Source organism: Schistocerca piceifrons, chromosome 7, assembly GCF_021461385.2.
Source record: "Schistocerca piceifrons isolate TAMUIC-IGC-003096 chromosome 7, iqSchPice1.1, whole genome shotgun sequence".
NCBI classification, from domain to species: Eukaryota; Metazoa; Arthropoda; class Insecta; order Orthoptera; family Acrididae; genus Schistocerca; species Schistocerca piceifrons.
Window position 1 is genome coordinate 93962541 of NC_060144.1, and position 16279 is coordinate 93978819.

A 16279-nucleotide genomic window follows, 5' to 3' on the forward strand; every position below is an offset into this window, starting at 1 on the left:
ATTTAGTAATAGGAACATTTTCACATTGATGCAAAGAAAACTAGATATTAGCCAACGGCAAATAAGGCCGTTTCCTAGCAACAGCCACGCTGTGCATAACGCTCTCGTGGGAAGCCAATGAAATACTTCGTGTGAGGCTCAAACTGTCGACCTTCACTTTACAATACTTCGGCACTGCCCCGGTGGTACCGACGCATACATACTGAAGCGTCTTTGGATCGTCAGTGAGTACTTCATATTAGAAATTTCGTGTTCGCCCTGATGTGCATTAAAGGGCAGATTCTTCAGTAAAAGTTAGTTCTGCGCTCAGTTTCAGTATATGGCCCTAGCAGCACCAGGAAAACGGGTTCAGATGTGCTCGCCTTCCACTCGGCGTTGAGCGCCTACAGCGAGATTGCCTTCGGCCTCTGGCGCCAGGAGGGAAGGCGACACATCACGGAGCAAGCAGCGCGTAGCAGAAGGCGGTGGTGGTGTGTCGGTCAGCATGGTTGCTTCCCAAGTAGCTGATCCGGGTTCGAAGCCCGGACACCGCACGCAAGTTGTCTTCTTTACTCAGGAGAGTGTTTCCAACGCTCGCGATCGTCGAATTTCCAAACTGTCGTGTTACGAATGGTTTTCCTTCGCCCCTCGTCCAGCTCCGCGTAGGCTAGTGCGGATTGCGATTCACAGCATCGTGTGTCCCCATGTGTCGACTTGTCCCGACTTTGCTCGGCTGACGCGAAAGCTGACGCTTGCAAATGGGCGTATATGTAGAGGACAGGCGCTAGAAACGACTGGGAGAGACCGACTCGACAAACGCGCAACGGACCCTTTCATTTGACTGTGGCCGCAGGTTCGCGAATTTGGGTCCCGAGAGGCAAGAGAGGGGTCAGCGTGCTGGACCGTATCATTACCGCGCAGCAACACCGAAAACTAAGGGAAAAGGCAAAATTAAAGAATCCAACAGCACGTAGACTTCCTAGTTAGCCACCGAGCCGTGTACTAAGCACGCAAAAACGCTGCTTAACTTCGGTGATCGGACGAGAACCCGTGTCGTCAGCGTGGCACACAAGTCGGCGAGAACGTTTCCAGACGTGCGGACATCTTAGTCCTTGTACAGATCACTTGGGATTTGCCTGGCAGTCTCTCGCGCTGCCTTTTAGGGAAGCAATATGAAATAGCCCTTGGTGGGATCTAACCCATAGCCTTCCCGTTGTTAGCATGACACACTAACTTAGTGAGCTTACTGCCCACGCAATACGGCCGCTTCACATCTCCAGCACCTGAGCCACCGTTTCATCTATCTTTATTAAGGCCTTACGATTCCTTTAAACACGTATGCGTTGCTGTTGAGGTTTTCTCGCTGTCGCTTGGAACCCAGAGCCACAGCACAACAACAACGGAAACGTCCGTAAGAAGAGCTAAACCTCGACGCGGGAAAAGTATGTTCCGCTATTTCTTTTCGACCGCTCGGTCTGTCACTGTCGTCTCTAGTAAAATCTGCTTCGCGTGTTTCTGCATAATTTACTTGTTCTGTAAGATCACGGGAGTATGTTAGTTTCAGAATGTTTAAAATGCATTGTCAGATGTGGGGTTCGAACCCACGCTCCCTTATGGGAACCAGAGCTTAAATCTGGCGCCTTAGACCGCTCGGCCAATCTGACGTGCGAGGCAAGAGCTCCAGAGACTTCCATCTCTAGCAATATCTCAAAGAACCTCACTGCGAAATCTGTTTCTTTTTTCGGTAGGATGGAATTATGTCAGTTTTAGAAAATTTAAGACGCTATGTCAGACGTGGCGTAGGAAATGCACCCTCCCCTTCGGGAACGAATGTGGCGCGTTGGACCGCTTTCTTCCGTCGTTTCTAGTTTGAACTGTAACTAGCAAAACTGTATTTAGTAATAGGAACATTTTCACATTGATGCAAAGAAAACTAGATATTAGCCAACGGCAAATAAGGCCGTTTCCTAGCAACAGCCACGCTGTGCATAACGCTCTCGTGGGAAGCCAATGAAATACTTCGTGTGAGGCTCAAACTGTCGACCTTCACTTTACAATACTTCGGCACTGCCCCGGTGGTACCGACGCATACATACTGAAGCGTCTTTGGATCGTCAGTGAGTACTTCATATTAGAAATTTCGTGTTCGCCCTGATGTGCATTAAAGGGCAGATTCTTCAGTAAAAGTTAGTTCTGCGCTCAGTTTCAGTATATGGCCCTAGCAGCACCAGGAAAACGGGTTCAGATGTGCTCGCCTTCCACTCGGCGTTGAGCGCCTACAGCGAGATTGCCTTCGGCCTCTGGCGCCAGGAGGGAAGGCGACACATCACGGAGCAAGCAGCGCGTAGCAGAAGGCGGTGGTGGTGTGTCGGTCAGCATGGTTGCTTCCCAAGTAGCTGATCCGGGTTCGAAGCCCGGACACCGCACGCAAGTTGTCTTCTTTACTCAGGAGAGTGTTTCCAACGCTCGCGATCGTCGAATTTCCAAACTGTCGTGTTACGAATGGTTTTCCTTCGCCCCTCGTCCAGCTCCGCGTAGGCTAGTGCGGATTGCGATTCACAGCATCGTGTGTCCCCATGTGTCGACTTGTCCCGACTTTGCTCGGCTGACGCGAAAGCTGACGCTTGCAAATGGGCGTATATGTAGAGGACAGGCGCTAGAAACGACTGGGAGAGACCGACTCGACAAACGCGCAACGGACCCTTTCATTTGACTGTGGCCGCAGGTTCGCGAATTTGGGTCCCGAGAGGCAAGAGAGGGGTCAGCGTGCTGGACCGTATCATTACCGCGCAGCAACACCGAAAACTAAGGGAAAAGGCAAAATTAAAGAATCCAACAGCACGTAGACTTCCTAGTTAGCCACCGAGCCGTGTACTAAGCACGCAAAAACGCTGCTTAACTTCGGTGATCGGACGAGAACCCGTGTCGTCAGCGTGGCACACAAGTCGGCGAGAACGTTTCCAGACGTGCGGACATCTTAGTCCTTGTACAGATCACTTGGGATTTGCCTGGCAGTCTCTCGCGCTGCCTTTTAGGGAAGCAATATGAAATAGCCCTTGGTGGGATCTAACCCATAGCCTTCCCGTTGTTAGCATGACACACTAACTTAGTGAGCTTACTGCCCACGCAATACGGCCGCTTCACATCTCCAGCACCTGAGCCACCGTTTCATCTATCTTTATTAAGGCCTTACGATTCCTTTAAACACGTATGCGTTGCTGTTGAGGTTTTCTCGCTGTCGCTTGGAACCCAGAGCCACAGCACAACAACAACGGAAACGTCCGTAAGAAGAGCTAAACCTCGACGCGGGAAAAGTATGTTCCGCTATTTCTTTTCGACCGCTCGGTCTGTCACTGTCGTCTCTAGTAAAATCTGCTTCGCGTGTTTCTGCATAATTTACTTGTTCTGTAAGATCACGGGAGTATGTTAGTTTCAGAATGTTTAAAATGCATTGTCAGATGTGGGGTTCGAACCCACGCTCCCTTATGGGAACCAGAGCTTAAATCTGGCGCCTTAGACCGCTCGGCCAATCTGACGTGCGAGGCAAGAGCTCCAGAGACTTCCATCTCTAGCAATATCTCAAAGAACCTCACTGCGAAATCTGTTTCTTTTTTCGGTAGGATGGAATTATGTCAGTTTTAGAAAATTTAAGACGCTATGTCAGACGTGGCGTAGGAAATGCACCCTCCCCTTCGGGAACGAATGTGGCGCGTTGGACCGCTTTCTTCCGTCGTTTCTAGTTTGAACTGTAACTAGCAAAACTGTATTTAGTAATAGGAACATTTTCACATTGATGCAAAGAAAACTAGATATTAGCCAACGGCAAATAAGGCCGTTTCCTAGCAACAGCCACGCTGTGCATAACGCTCTCGTGGGAAGCCAATGAAATACTTCGTGTGAGGCTCAAACTGTCGACCTTCACTTTACAATACTTCGGCACTGCCCCGGTGGTACCGACGCATACATACTGAAGCGTCTTTGGATCGTCAGTGAGTACTTCATATTAGAAATTTCGTGTTCGCCCTGATGTGCATTAAAGGGCAGATTCTTCAGTAAAAGTTAGTTCTGCGCTCAGTTTCAGTATATGGCCCTAGCAGCACCAGGAAAACGGGTTCAGATGTGCTCGCCTTCCACTCGGCGTTGAGCGCCTACAGCGAGATTGCCTTCGGCCTCTGGCGCCAGGAGGGAAGGCGACACATCACGGAGCAAGCAGCGCGTAGCAGAAGGCGGTGGTGGTGTGTCGGTCAGCATGGTTGCTTCCCAAGTAGCTGATCCGGGTTCGAAGCCCGGACACCGCACGCAAGTTGTCTTCTTTACTCAGGAGAGTGTTTCCAACGCTCGCGATCGTCGAATTTCCAAACTGTCGTGTTACGAATGGTTTTCCTTCGCCCCTCGTCCAGCTCCGCGTAGGCTAGTGCGGATTGCGATTCACAGCATCGTGTGTCCCCATGTGTCGACTTGTCCCGACTTTGCTCGGCTGACGCGAAAGCTGACGCTTGCAAATGGGCGTATATGTAGAGGACAGGCGCTAGAAACGACTGGGAGAGACCGACTCGACAAACGCGCAACGGACCCTTTCATTTGACTGTGGCCGCAGGTTCGCGAATTTGGGTCCCGAGAGGCAAGAGAGGGGTCAGCGTGCTGGACCGTATCATTACCGCGCAGCAACACCGAAAACTAAGGGAAAAGGCAAAATTAAAGAATCCAACAGCACGTAGACTTCCTAGTTAGCCACCGAGCCGTGTACTAAGCACGCAAAAACGCTGCTTAACTTCGGTGATCGGACGAGAACCCGTGTCGTCAGCGTGGCACACAAGTCGGCGAGAACGTTTCCAGACGTGCGGACATCTTAGTCCTTGTACAGATCACTTGGGATTTGCCTGGCAGTCTCTCGCGCTGCCTTTTAGGGAAGCAATATGAAATAGCCCTTGGTGGGATCTAACCCATAGCCTTCCCGTTGTTAGCATGACACACTAACTTAGTGAGCTTACTGCCCACGCAATACGGCCGCTTCACATCTCCAGCACCTGAGCCACCGTTTCATCTATCTTTATTAAGGCCTTACGATTCCTTTAAACACGTATGCGTTGCTGTTGAGGTTTTCTCGCTGTCGCTTGGAACCCAGAGCCACAGCACAACAACAACGGAAACGTCCGTAAGAAGAGCTAAACCTCGACGCGGGAAAAGTATGTTCCGCTATTTCTTTTCGACCGCTCGGTCTGTCACTGTCGTCTCTAGTAAAATCTGCTTCGCGTGTTTCTGCATAATTTACTTGTTCTGTAAGATCACGGGAGTATGTTAGTTTCAGAATGTTTAAAATGCATTGTCAGATGTGGGGTTCGAACCCACGCTCCCTTATGGGAACCAGAGCTTAAATCTGGCGCCTTAGACCGCTCGGCCAATCTGACGTGCGAGGCAAGAGCTCCAGAGACTTCCATCTCTAGCAATATCTCAAAGAACCTCACTGCGAAATCTGTTTCTTTTTTCGGTAGGATGGAATTATGTCAGTTTTAGAAAATTTAAGACGCTATGTCAGACGTGGCGTAGGAAATGCACCCTCCCCTTCGGGAACGAATGTGGCGCGTTGGACCGCTTTCTTCCGTCGTTTCTAGTTTGAACTGTAACTAGCAAAACTGTATTTAGTAATAGGAACATTTTCACATTGATGCAAAGAAAACTAGATATTAGCCAACGGCAAATAAGGCCGTTTCCTAGCAACAGCCACGCTGTGCATAACGCTCTCGTGGGAAGCCAATGAAATACTTCCTGTGAGGCTCAAACTGTCGACCTTCACTTTACAATACTTCGGCACTGCCCCGGTGGTACCGACGCATACATACTGAAGCGTCTTTGGATCGTCAGTGAGTACTTCATATTAGAAATTTCGTGTTCGCCCTGATGTGCATTAAAGGGCAGATTCTTCAGTAAAAGTTAGTTCTGCGCTCAGTTTCAGTATATGGCCCTAGCAGCACCAGGAAAACGGGTTCAGATGTGCTCGCCTTCCACTCGGCGTTGAGCGCCTACAGCGAGATTGCCTTCGGCCTCTGGCGCCAGGAGGGAAGGCGACACATCACGGAGCAAGCAGCGCGTAGCAGAAGGCGGTGGTGGTGTGTCGGTCAGCATGGTTGCTTCCCAAGTAGCTGATCCGGGTTCGAAGCCCGGACACCGCACGCAAGTTGTCTTCTTTACTCAGGAGAGTGTTTCCAACGCTCGCGATCGTCGAATTTCCAAACTGTCGTGTTACGAATGGTTTTCCTTCGCCCCTCGTCCAGCTCCGCGTAGGCTAGTGCGGATTGCGATTCACAGCATCGTGTGTCCCCATGTGTCGACTTGTCCCGACTTTGCTCGGCTGACGCGAAAGCTGACGCTTGCAAATGGGCGTATATGTAGAGGACAGGCGCTAGAAACGACTGGGAGAGACCGACTCGACAAACGCGCAACGGACCCTTTCATTTGACTGTGGCCGCAGGTTCGCGAATTTGGGTCCCGAGAGGCAAGAGAGGGGTCAGCGTGCTGGACCGTATCATTACCGCGCAGCAACACCGAAAACTAAGGGAAAAGGCAAAATTAAAGAATCCAACAGCACGTAGACTTCCTAGTTAGCCACCGAGCCGTGTACTAAGCACGCAAAAACGCTGCTTAACTTCGGTGATCGGACGAGAACCCGTGTCGTCAGCGTGGCACACAAGTCGGCGAGAACGTTTCCAGACGTGCGGACATCTTAGTCCTTGTACAGATCACTTGGGATTTGCCTGGCAGTCTCTCGCGCTGCCTTTTAGGGAAGCAATATGAAATAGCCCTTGGTGGGATCTAACCCATAGCCTTCCCGTTGTTAGCATGACACACTAACTTAGTGAGCTTACTGCCCACGCAATACGGCCGCTTCACATCTCCAGCACCTGAGCCACCGTTTCATCTATCTTTATTAAGGCCTTACGATTCCTTTAAACACGTATGCGTTGCTGTTGAGGTTTTCTCGCTGTCGCTTGGAACCCAGAGCCACAGCACAACAACAACGGAAACGTCCGTAAGAAGAGCTAAACCTCGACGCGGGAAAAGTATGTTCCGCTATTTCTTTTCGACCGCTCGGTCTGTCACTGTCGTCTCTAGTAAAATCTGCTTCGCGTGTTTCTGCATAATTTACTTGTTCTGTAAGATCACGGGAGTATGTTAGTTTCAGAATGTTTAAAATGCATTGTCAGATGTGGGGTTCGAACCCACGCTCCCTTATGGGAACCAGAGCTTAAATCTGGCGCCTTAGACCGCTCGGCCAATCTGACGTGCGAGGCAAGAGCTCCAGAGACTTCCATCTCTAGCAATATCTCAAAGAACCTCACTGCGAAATCTGTTTCTTTTTTCGGTAGGATGGAATTATGTCAGTTTTAGAAAATTTAAGACGCTATGTCAGACGTGGCGTAGGAAATGCACCCTCCCCTTCGGGAACGAATGTGGCGCGTTGGACCGCTTTCTTCCGTCGTTTCTAGTTTGAACTGTAACTAGCAAAACTGTATTTAGTAATAGGAACATTTTCACATTGATGCAAAGAAAACTAGATATTAGCCAACGGCAAATAAGGCCGTTTCCTAGCAACAGCCACGCTGTGCATAACGCTCTCGTGGGAAGCCAATGAAATACTTCCTGTGAGGCTCAAACTGTCGACCTTCACTTTACAATACTTCGGCACTGCCCCGGTGGTACCGACGCATACATACTGAAGCGTCTTTGGATCGTCAGTGAGTACTTCATATTAGAAATTTCGTGTTCGCCCTGATGTGCATTAAAGGGCAGATTCTTCAGTAAAAGTTAGTTCTGCGCTCAGTTTCAGTATATGGCCCTAGCAGCACCAGGAAAACGGGTTCAGATGTGCTCGCCTTCCACTCGGCGTTGAGCGCCTACAGCGAGATTGCCTTCGGCCTCTGGCGCCAGGAGGGAAGGCGACACATCACGGAGCAAGCAGCGCGTAGCAGAAGGCGGTGGTGGTGTGTCGGTCAGCATGGTTGCTTCCCAAGTAGCTGATCCGGGTTCGAAGCCCGGACACCGCACGCAAGTTGTCTTCTTTACTCAGGAGAGTGTTTCCAACGCTCGCGATCGTCGAATTTCCAAACTGTCGTGTTACGAATGGTTTTCCTTCGCCCCTCGTCCAGCTCCGCGTAGGCTAGTGCGGATTGCGATTCACAGCATCGTGTGTCCCCATGTGTCGACTTGTCCCGACTTTGCTCGGCTGACGCGAAAGCTGACGCTTGCAAATGGGCGTATATGTAGAGGACAGGCGCTAGAAACGACTGGGAGAGACCGACTCGACAAACGCGCAACGGACCCTTTCATTTGACTGTGGCCGCAGGTTCGCGAATTTGGGTCCCGAGAGGCAAGAGAGGGGTCAGCGTGCTGGACCGTATCATTACCGCGCAGCAACACCGAAAACTAAGGGAAAAGGCAAAATTAAAGAATCCAACAGCACGTAGACTTCCTAGTTAGCCACCGAGCCGTGTACTAAGCACGCAAAAACGCTGCTTAACTTCGGTGATCGGACGAGAACCCGTGTCGTCAGCGTGGCACACAAGTCGGCGAGAACGTTTCCAGACGTGCGGACATCTTAGTCCTTGTACAGATCACTTGGGATTTGCCTGGCAGTCTCTCGCGCTGCCTTTTAGGGAAGCAATATGAAATAGCCCTTGGTGGGATCTAACCCATAGCCTTCCCGTTGTTAGCATGACACACTAACTTAGTGAGCTTACTGCCCACGCAATACGGCCGCTTCACATCTCCAGCACCTGAGCCACCGTTTCATCTATCTTTATTAAGGCCTTACGATTCCTTTAAACACGTATGCGTTGCTGTTGAGGTTTTCTCGCTGTCGCTTGGAACCCAGAGCCACAGCACAACAACAACGGAAACGTCCGTAAGAAGAGCTAAACCTCGACGCGGGAAAAGTATGTTCCGCTATTTCTTTTCGACCGCTCGGTCTGTCACTGTCGTCTCTAGTAAAATCTGCTTCGCGTGTTTCTGCATAATTTACTTGTTCTGTAAGATCACGGGAGTATGTTAGTTTCAGAATGTTTAAAATGCATTGTCAGATGTGGGGTTCGAACCCACGCTCCCTTATGGGAACCAGAGCTTAAATCTGGCGCCTTAGACCGCTCGGCCAATCTGACGTGCGAGGCAAGAGCTCCAGAGACTTCCATCTCTAGCAATATCTCAAAGAACCTCACTGCGAAATCTGTTTCTTTTTTCGGTAGGATGGAATTATGTCAGTTTTAGAAAATTTAAGACGCTATGTCAGACGTGGCGTAGGAAATGCACCCTCCCCTTCGGGAACGAATGTGGCGCGTTGGACCGCTTTCTTCCGTCGTTTCTAGTTTGAACTGTAACTAGCAAAACTGTATTTAGTAATAGGAACATTTTCACATTGATGCAAAGAAAACTAGATATTAGCCAACGGCAAATAAGGCCGTTTCCTAGCAACAGCCACGCTGTGCATAACGCTCTCGTGGGAAGCCAATGAAATACTTCCTGTGAGGCTCAAACTGTCGACCTTCACTTTACAATACTTCGGCACTGCCCCGGTGGTACCGACGCATACATACTGAAGCGTCTTTGGATCGTCAGTGAGTACTTCATATTAGAAATTTCGTGTTCGCCCTGATGTGCATTAAAGGGCAGATTCTTCAGTAAAAGTTAGTTCTGCGCTCAGTTTCAGTATATGGCCCTAGCAGCACCAGGAAAACGGGTTCAGATGTGCTCGCCTTCCACTCGGCGTTGAGCGCCTACAGCGAGATTGCCTTCGGCCTCTGGCGCCAGGAGGGAAGGCGACACATCACGGAGCAAGCAGCGCGTAGCAGAAGGCGGTGGTGGTGTGTCGGTCAGCATGGTTGCTTCCCAAGTAGCTGATCCGGGTTCGAAGCCCGGACACCGCACGCAAGTTGTCTTCTTTACTCAGGAGAGTGTTTCCAACGCTCGCGATCGTCGAATTTCCAAACTGTCGTGTTACGAATGGTTTTCCTTCGCCCCTCGTCCAGCTCCGCGTAGGCTAGTGCGGATTGCGATTCACAGCATCGTGTGTCCCCATGTGTCGACTTGTCCCGACTTTGCTCGGCTGACGCGAAAGCTGACGCTTGCAAATGGGCGTATATGTAGAGGACAGGCGCTAGAAACGACTGGGAGAGACCGACTCGACAAACGCGCAACGGACCCTTTCATTTGACTGTGGCCGCAGGTTCGCGAATTTGGGTCCCGAGAGGCAAGAGAGGGGTCAGCGTGCTGGACCGTACCATTACCGCGCAGCAACACCGAAAACTAAGGGAAAAGGCAAAATTAAAGAATCCAACAGCACGTAGACTTCCTAGTTAGCCACCGAGCCGTGTACTAAGCACGCAAAAACGCTGCTTAACTTCGGTGATCGGACGAGAACCCGTGTCGTCAGCGTGGCACACAAGTCGGCGAGAACGTTTCCAGACGTGCGGACATCTTAGTCCTTGTACAGATCACTTGGGATTTGCCTGGCAGTCTCTCGCGCTGCCTTTTAGGGAAGCAATATGAAATAGCCCTTGGTGGGATCTAACCCATAGCCTTCCCGTTGTTAGCATGACACACTAACTTAGTGAGCTTACTGCCCACGCAATACGGCCGCTTCACATCTCCAGCACCTGAGCCACCGTTTCATCTATCTTTATTAAGGCCTTACGATTCCTTTAAACACGTATGCGTTGCTGTTGAGGTTTTCTCGCTGTCGCTTGGAACCCAGAGCCACAGCACAACAACAACGGAAACGTCCGTAAGAAGAGCTAAACCTCGACGCGGGAAAAGTATGTTCCGCTATTTCTTTTCGACCGCTCGGTCTGTCACTGTCGTCTCTAGTAAAATCTGCTTCGCGTGTTTCTGCATAATTTACTTGTTCTGTAAGATCACGGGAGTATGTTAGTTTCAGAATGTTTAAAATGCATTGTCAGATGTGGGGTTCGAACCCACGCTCCCTTATGGGAACCAGAGCTTAAATCTGGCGCCTTAGACCGCTCGGCCAATCTGACGTGCGAGGCAAGAGCTCCAGAGACTTCCATCTCTAGCAATATCTCAAAGAACCTCACTGCGAAATCTGTTTCTTTTTTCGGTAGGATGGAATTATGTCAGTTTTAGAAAATTTAAGACGCTATGTCAGACGTGGCGTAGGAAATGCACCCTCCCCTTCGGGAACGAATGTGGCGCGTTGGACCGCTTTCTTCCGTCGTTTCTAGTTTGAACTGTAACTAGCAAAACTGTATTTAGTAATAGGAACATTTTCACATTGATGCAAAGAAAACTAGATATTAGCCAACGGCAAATAAGGCCGTTTCCTAGCAACAGCCACGCTGTGCATAACGCTCTCGTGGGAAGCCAATGAAATACTTCCTGTGAGGCTCAAACTGTCGACCTTCACTTTACAATACTTCGGCACTGCCCCGGTGGTACCGACGCATACATACTGAAGCGTCTTTGGATCGTCAGTGAGTACTTCATATTAGAAATTTCGTGTTCGCCCTGATGTGCATTAAAGGGCAGATTCTTCAGTAAAAGTTAGTTCTGCGCTCAGTTTCAGTATATGGCCCTAGCAGCACCAGGAAAACGGGTTCAGATGTGCTCGCCTTCCACTCGGCGTTGAGCGCCTACAGCGAGATTGCCTTCGGCCTCTGGCGCCAGGAGGGAAGGCGACACATCACGGAGCAAGCAGCGCGTAGCAGAAGGCGGTGGTGGTGTGTCGGTCAGCATGGTTGCTTCCCAAGTAGCTGATCCGGGTTCGAAGCCCGGACACCGCACGCAAGTTGTCTTCTTTACTCAGGAGAGTGTTTCCAACGCTCGCGATCGTCGAATTTCCAAACTGTCGTGTTACGAATGGTTTTCCTTCGCCCCTCGTCCAGCTCCGCGTAGGCTAGTGCGGATTGCGATTCACAGCATCGTGTGTCCCCATGTGTCGACTTGTCCCGACTTTGCTCGGCTGACGCGAAAGCTGACGCTTGCAAATGGGCGTATATGTAGAGGACAGGCGCTAGAAACGACTGGGAGAGACCGACTCGACAAACGCGCAACGGACCCTTTCATTTGACTGTGGCCGCAGGTTCGCGAATTTGGGTCCCGAGAGGCAAGAGAGGGGTCAGCGTGCTGGACCGTATCATTACCGCGCAGCAACACCGAAAACTAAGGGAAAAGGCAAAATTAAAGAATCCAACAGCACGTAGACTTCCTAGTTAGCCACCGAGCCGTGTACTAAGCACGCAAAAACGCTGCTTAACTTCGGTGATCGGACGAGAACCCGTGTCGTCAGCGTGGCACACAAGTCGGCGAGAACGTTTCCAGACGTGCGGACATCTTAGTCCTTGTACAGATCACTTGGGATTTGCCTGGCAGTCTCTCGCGCTGCCTTTTAGGGAAGCAATATGAAATAGCCCTTGGTGGGATCTAACCCATAGCCTTCCCGTTGTTAGCATGACACACTAACTTAGTGAGCTTACTGCCCACGCAATACGGCCGCTTCACATCTCCAGCACCTGAGCCACCGTTTCATCTATCTTTATTAAGGCCTTACGATTCCTTTAAACACGTATGCGTTGCTGTTGAGGTTTTCTCGCTGTCGCTTGGAACCCAGAGCCACAGCACAACAACAACGGAAACGTCCGTAAGAAGAGCTAAACCTCGACGCGGGAAAAGTATGTTCCGCTATTTCTTTTCGACCGCTCGGTCTGTCACTGTCGTCTCTAGTAAAATCTGCTTCGCGTGTTTCTGCATAATTTACTTGTTCTGTAAGATCACGGGAGTATGTTAGTTTCAGAATGTTTAAAATGCATTGTCAGATGTGGGGTTCGAACCCACGCTCCCTTATGGGAACCAGAGCTTAAATCTGGCGCCTTAGACCGCTCGGCCAATCTGACGTGCGAGGCAAGAGCTCCAGAGACTTCCATCTCTAGCAATATCTCAAAGAACCTCACTGCGAAATCTGTTTCTTTTTTCGGTAGGATGGAATTATGTCAGTTTTAGAAAATTTAAGACGCTATGTCAGACGTGGCGTAGGAAATGCACCCTCCCCTTCGGGAACGAATGTGGCGCGTTGGACCGCTTTCTTCCGTCGTTTCTAGTTTGAACTGTAACTAGCAAAACTGTATTTAGTAATAGGAACATTTTCACATTGATGCAAAGAAAACTAGATATTAGCCAACGGCAAATAAGGCCGTTTCCTAGCAACAGCCACGCTGTGCATAACGCTCTCGTGGGAAGCCAATGAAATACTTCCTGTGAGGCTCAAACTGTCGACCTTCACTTTACAATACTTCGGCACTGCCCCGGTGGTACCGACGCATACATACTGAAGCGTCTTTGGATCGTCAGTGAGTACTTCATATTAGAAATTTCGTGTTCGCCCTGATGTGCATTAAAGGGCAGATTCTTCAGTAAAAGTTAGTTCTGCGCTCAGTTTCAGTATATGGCCCTAGCAGCACCAGGAAAACGGGTTCAGATGTGCTCGCCTTCCACTCGGCGTTGAGCGCCTACAGCGAGATTGCCTTCGGCCTCTGGCGCCAGGAGGGAAGGCGACACATCACGGAGCAAGCAGCGCGTAGCAGAAGGCGGTGGTGGTGTGTCGGTCAGCATGGTTGCTTCCCAAGTAGCTGATCCGGGTTCGAAGCCCGGACACCGCACGCAAGTTGTCTTCTTTACTCAGGAGAGTGTTTCCAACGCTCGCGATCGTCGAATTTCCAAACTGTCGTGTTACGAATGGTTTTCCTTCGCCCCTCGTCCAGCTCCGCGTAGGCTAGTGCGGATTGCGATTCACAGCATCGTGTGTCCCCATGTGTCGACTTGTCCCGACTTTGCTCGGCTGACGCGAAAGCTGACGCTTGCAAATGGGCGTATATGTAGAGGACAGGCGCTAGAAACGACTGGGAGAGACCGACTCGACAAACGCGCAACGGACCCTTTCATTTGACTGTGGCCGCAGGTTCGCGAATTTGGGTCCCGAGAGGCAAGAGAGGGGTCAGCGTGCTGGACCGTATCATTACCGCGCAGCAACACCGAAAACTAAGGGAAAAGGCAAAATTAAAGAATCCAACAGCACGTAGACTTCCTAGTTAGCCACCGAGCCGTGTACTAAGCACGCAAAAACGCTGCTTAACTTCGGTGATCGGACGAGAACCCGTGTCGTCAGCGTGGCACACAAGTCGGCGAGAACGTTTCCAGACGTGCGGACATCTTAGTCCTTGTACAGATCACTTGGGATTTGCCTGGCAGTCTCTCGCGCTGCCTTTTAGGGAAGCAATATGAAATAGCCCTTGGTGGGATCTAACCCATAGCCTTCCCGTTGTTAGCATGACACACTAACTTAGTGAGCTTACTGCCCACGCAATACGGCCGCTTCACATCTCCAGCACCTGAGCCACCGTTTCATCTATCTTTATTAAGGCCTTACGATTCCTTTAAACACGTATGCGTTGCTGTTGAGGTTTTCTCGCTGTCGCTTGGAACCCAGAGCCACAGCACAACAACAACGGAAACGTCCGTAAGAAGAGCTAAACCTCGACGCGGGAAAAGTATGTTCCGCTATTTCTTTTCGACCGCTCGGTCTGTCACTGTCGTCTCTAGTAAAATCTGCTTCGCGTGTTTCTGCATAATTTACTTGTTCTGTAAGATCACGGGAGTATGTTAGTTTCAGAATGTTTAAAATGCATTGTCAGATGTGGGGTTCGAACCCACGCTCCCTTATGGGAACCAGAGCTTAAATCTGGCGCCTTAGACCGCTCGGCCAATCTGACGTGCGAGGCAAGAGCTCCAGAGACTTCCATCTCTAGCAATATCTCAAAGAACCTCACTGCGAAATCTGTTTCTTTTTTCGGTAGGATGGAATTATGTCAGTTTTAGAAAATTTAAGACGCTATGTCAGACGTGGCGTAGGAAATGCACCCTCCCCTTCGGGAACGAATGTGGCGCGTTGGACCGCTTTCTTCCGTCGTTTCTAGTTTGAACTGTAACTAGCAAAACTGTATTTAGTAATAGGAACATTTTCACATTGATGCAAAGAAAACTAGATATTAGCCAACGGCAAATAAGGCCGTTTCCTAGCAACAGCCACGCTGTGCATAACGCTCTCGTGGGAAGCCAATGAAATACTTCCTGTGAGGCTCAAACTGTCGACCTTCACTTTACAATACTTCGGCACTGCCCCGGTGGTACCGACGCATACATACTGAAGCGTCTTTGGATCGTCAGTGAGTACTTCATATTAGAAATTTCGTGTTCGCCCTGATGTGCATTAAAGGGCAGATTCTTCAGTAAAAGTTAGTTCTGCGCTCAGTTTCAGTATATGGCCCTAGCAGCACCAGGAAAACGGGTTCAGATGTGCTCGCCTTCCACTCGGCGTTGAGCGCCTACAGCGAGATTGCCTTCGGCCTCTGGCGCCAGGAGGGAAGGCGACACATCACGGAGCAAGCAGCGCGTAGCAGAAGGCGGTGGTGGTGTGTCGGTCAGCATGGTTGCTTCCCAAGTAGCTGATCCGGGTTCGAAGCCCGGACACCGCACGCAAGTTGTCTTCTTTACTCAGGAGAGTGTTTCCAACGCTCGCGATCGTCGAATTTCCAAACTGTCGTGTTACGAATGGTTTTCCTTCGCCCCTCGTCCAGCTCCGCGTAGGCTAGTGCGGATTGCGATTCACAGCATCGTGTGTCCCCATGTGTCGACTTGTCCCGACTTTGCTCGGCTGACGCGAAAGCTGACGCTTGCAAATGGGCGTATATGTAGAGGACAGGCGCTAGAAACGACTGGGAGAGACCGACTCGACAAACGCGCAACGGACCCTTTCATTTGACTGTGGCCGCAGGTTCGCGAATTTGGGTCCCGAGAGGCAAGAGAGGGGTCAGCGTGCTGGACCGTATCATTACCGCGCAGCAACACCGAAAACTAAGGGAAAAGGCAAAATTAAAGAATCCAACAGCACGTAGACTTCCTAGTTAGCCACCGAGCCGTGTACTAAGCACGCAAAAACGCTGCTTAACTTCGGTGATCGGACGAGAACCCGTGTCGTCAGCGTGGCACACAAGTCGGCGAGAACGTTTCCAGACGTGCGGACATCTTAGTCCTTGTACAGATCACTTGGGATTTGCCTGGCAGTCTCTCGCGCTGCCTTTTAGGGAAGCAATATGAAATAGCCCTTGGTGGGATCTAACCCATAGCCTTCCCGTTGTTAGCATGACACACTAACTTAGTGAGCTTACTGCCCACGCAATACGGCCGCTTCACATCTCCAGCACCTGAGCCACCGTTTCATCTATCTTTATTAAGGCCTTACGAT

General features: G+C 50.4%; 8 non-coding genes across 8 annotated transcripts; all 8 read right to left on the reverse strand.

The window, feature by feature from the left end:
* Positions 1-1559: 1559 nt before the first annotated feature.
* On the reverse strand, positions 1560-1643 carry Trnal-uaa. Its single transcript has one exon. It is a non-coding gene; the product is annotated as a tRNA-Leu (tRNA).
* Positions 1644-3431: 1788 nt separating this feature from the next.
* Trnal-uaa lies at positions 3432-3515 on the reverse strand. Its single transcript has one exon. It is a non-coding gene; the product is annotated as a tRNA-Leu (tRNA).
* A 1788-nt stretch (positions 3516-5303) lies between these two features.
* Positions 5304-5387, reverse strand: Trnal-uaa. Its single transcript has one exon. It is a non-coding gene; the product is annotated as a tRNA-Leu (tRNA).
* A 1788-nt stretch (positions 5388-7175) lies between these two features.
* Trnal-uaa lies at positions 7176-7259 on the reverse strand. Its single transcript has one exon. It is a non-coding gene; the product is annotated as a tRNA-Leu (tRNA).
* Positions 7260-9047: 1788 nt separating this feature from the next.
* Trnal-uaa lies at positions 9048-9131 on the reverse strand. The gene has a single exon. It is a non-coding gene; the product is annotated as a tRNA-Leu (tRNA).
* A 1788-nt stretch (positions 9132-10919) lies between these two features.
* Positions 10920-11003, reverse strand: Trnal-uaa. The gene has a single exon. It is a non-coding gene; the product is annotated as a tRNA-Leu (tRNA).
* A 1788-nt stretch (positions 11004-12791) lies between these two features.
* Positions 12792-12875, reverse strand: Trnal-uaa. The gene has a single exon. It is a non-coding gene; the product is annotated as a tRNA-Leu (tRNA).
* Positions 12876-14663: 1788 nt separating this feature from the next.
* Positions 14664-14747, reverse strand: Trnal-uaa. Its single transcript has one exon. It is a non-coding gene; the product is annotated as a tRNA-Leu (tRNA).
* Between the last annotated feature and the right edge of the window lie 1532 nt (positions 14748-16279).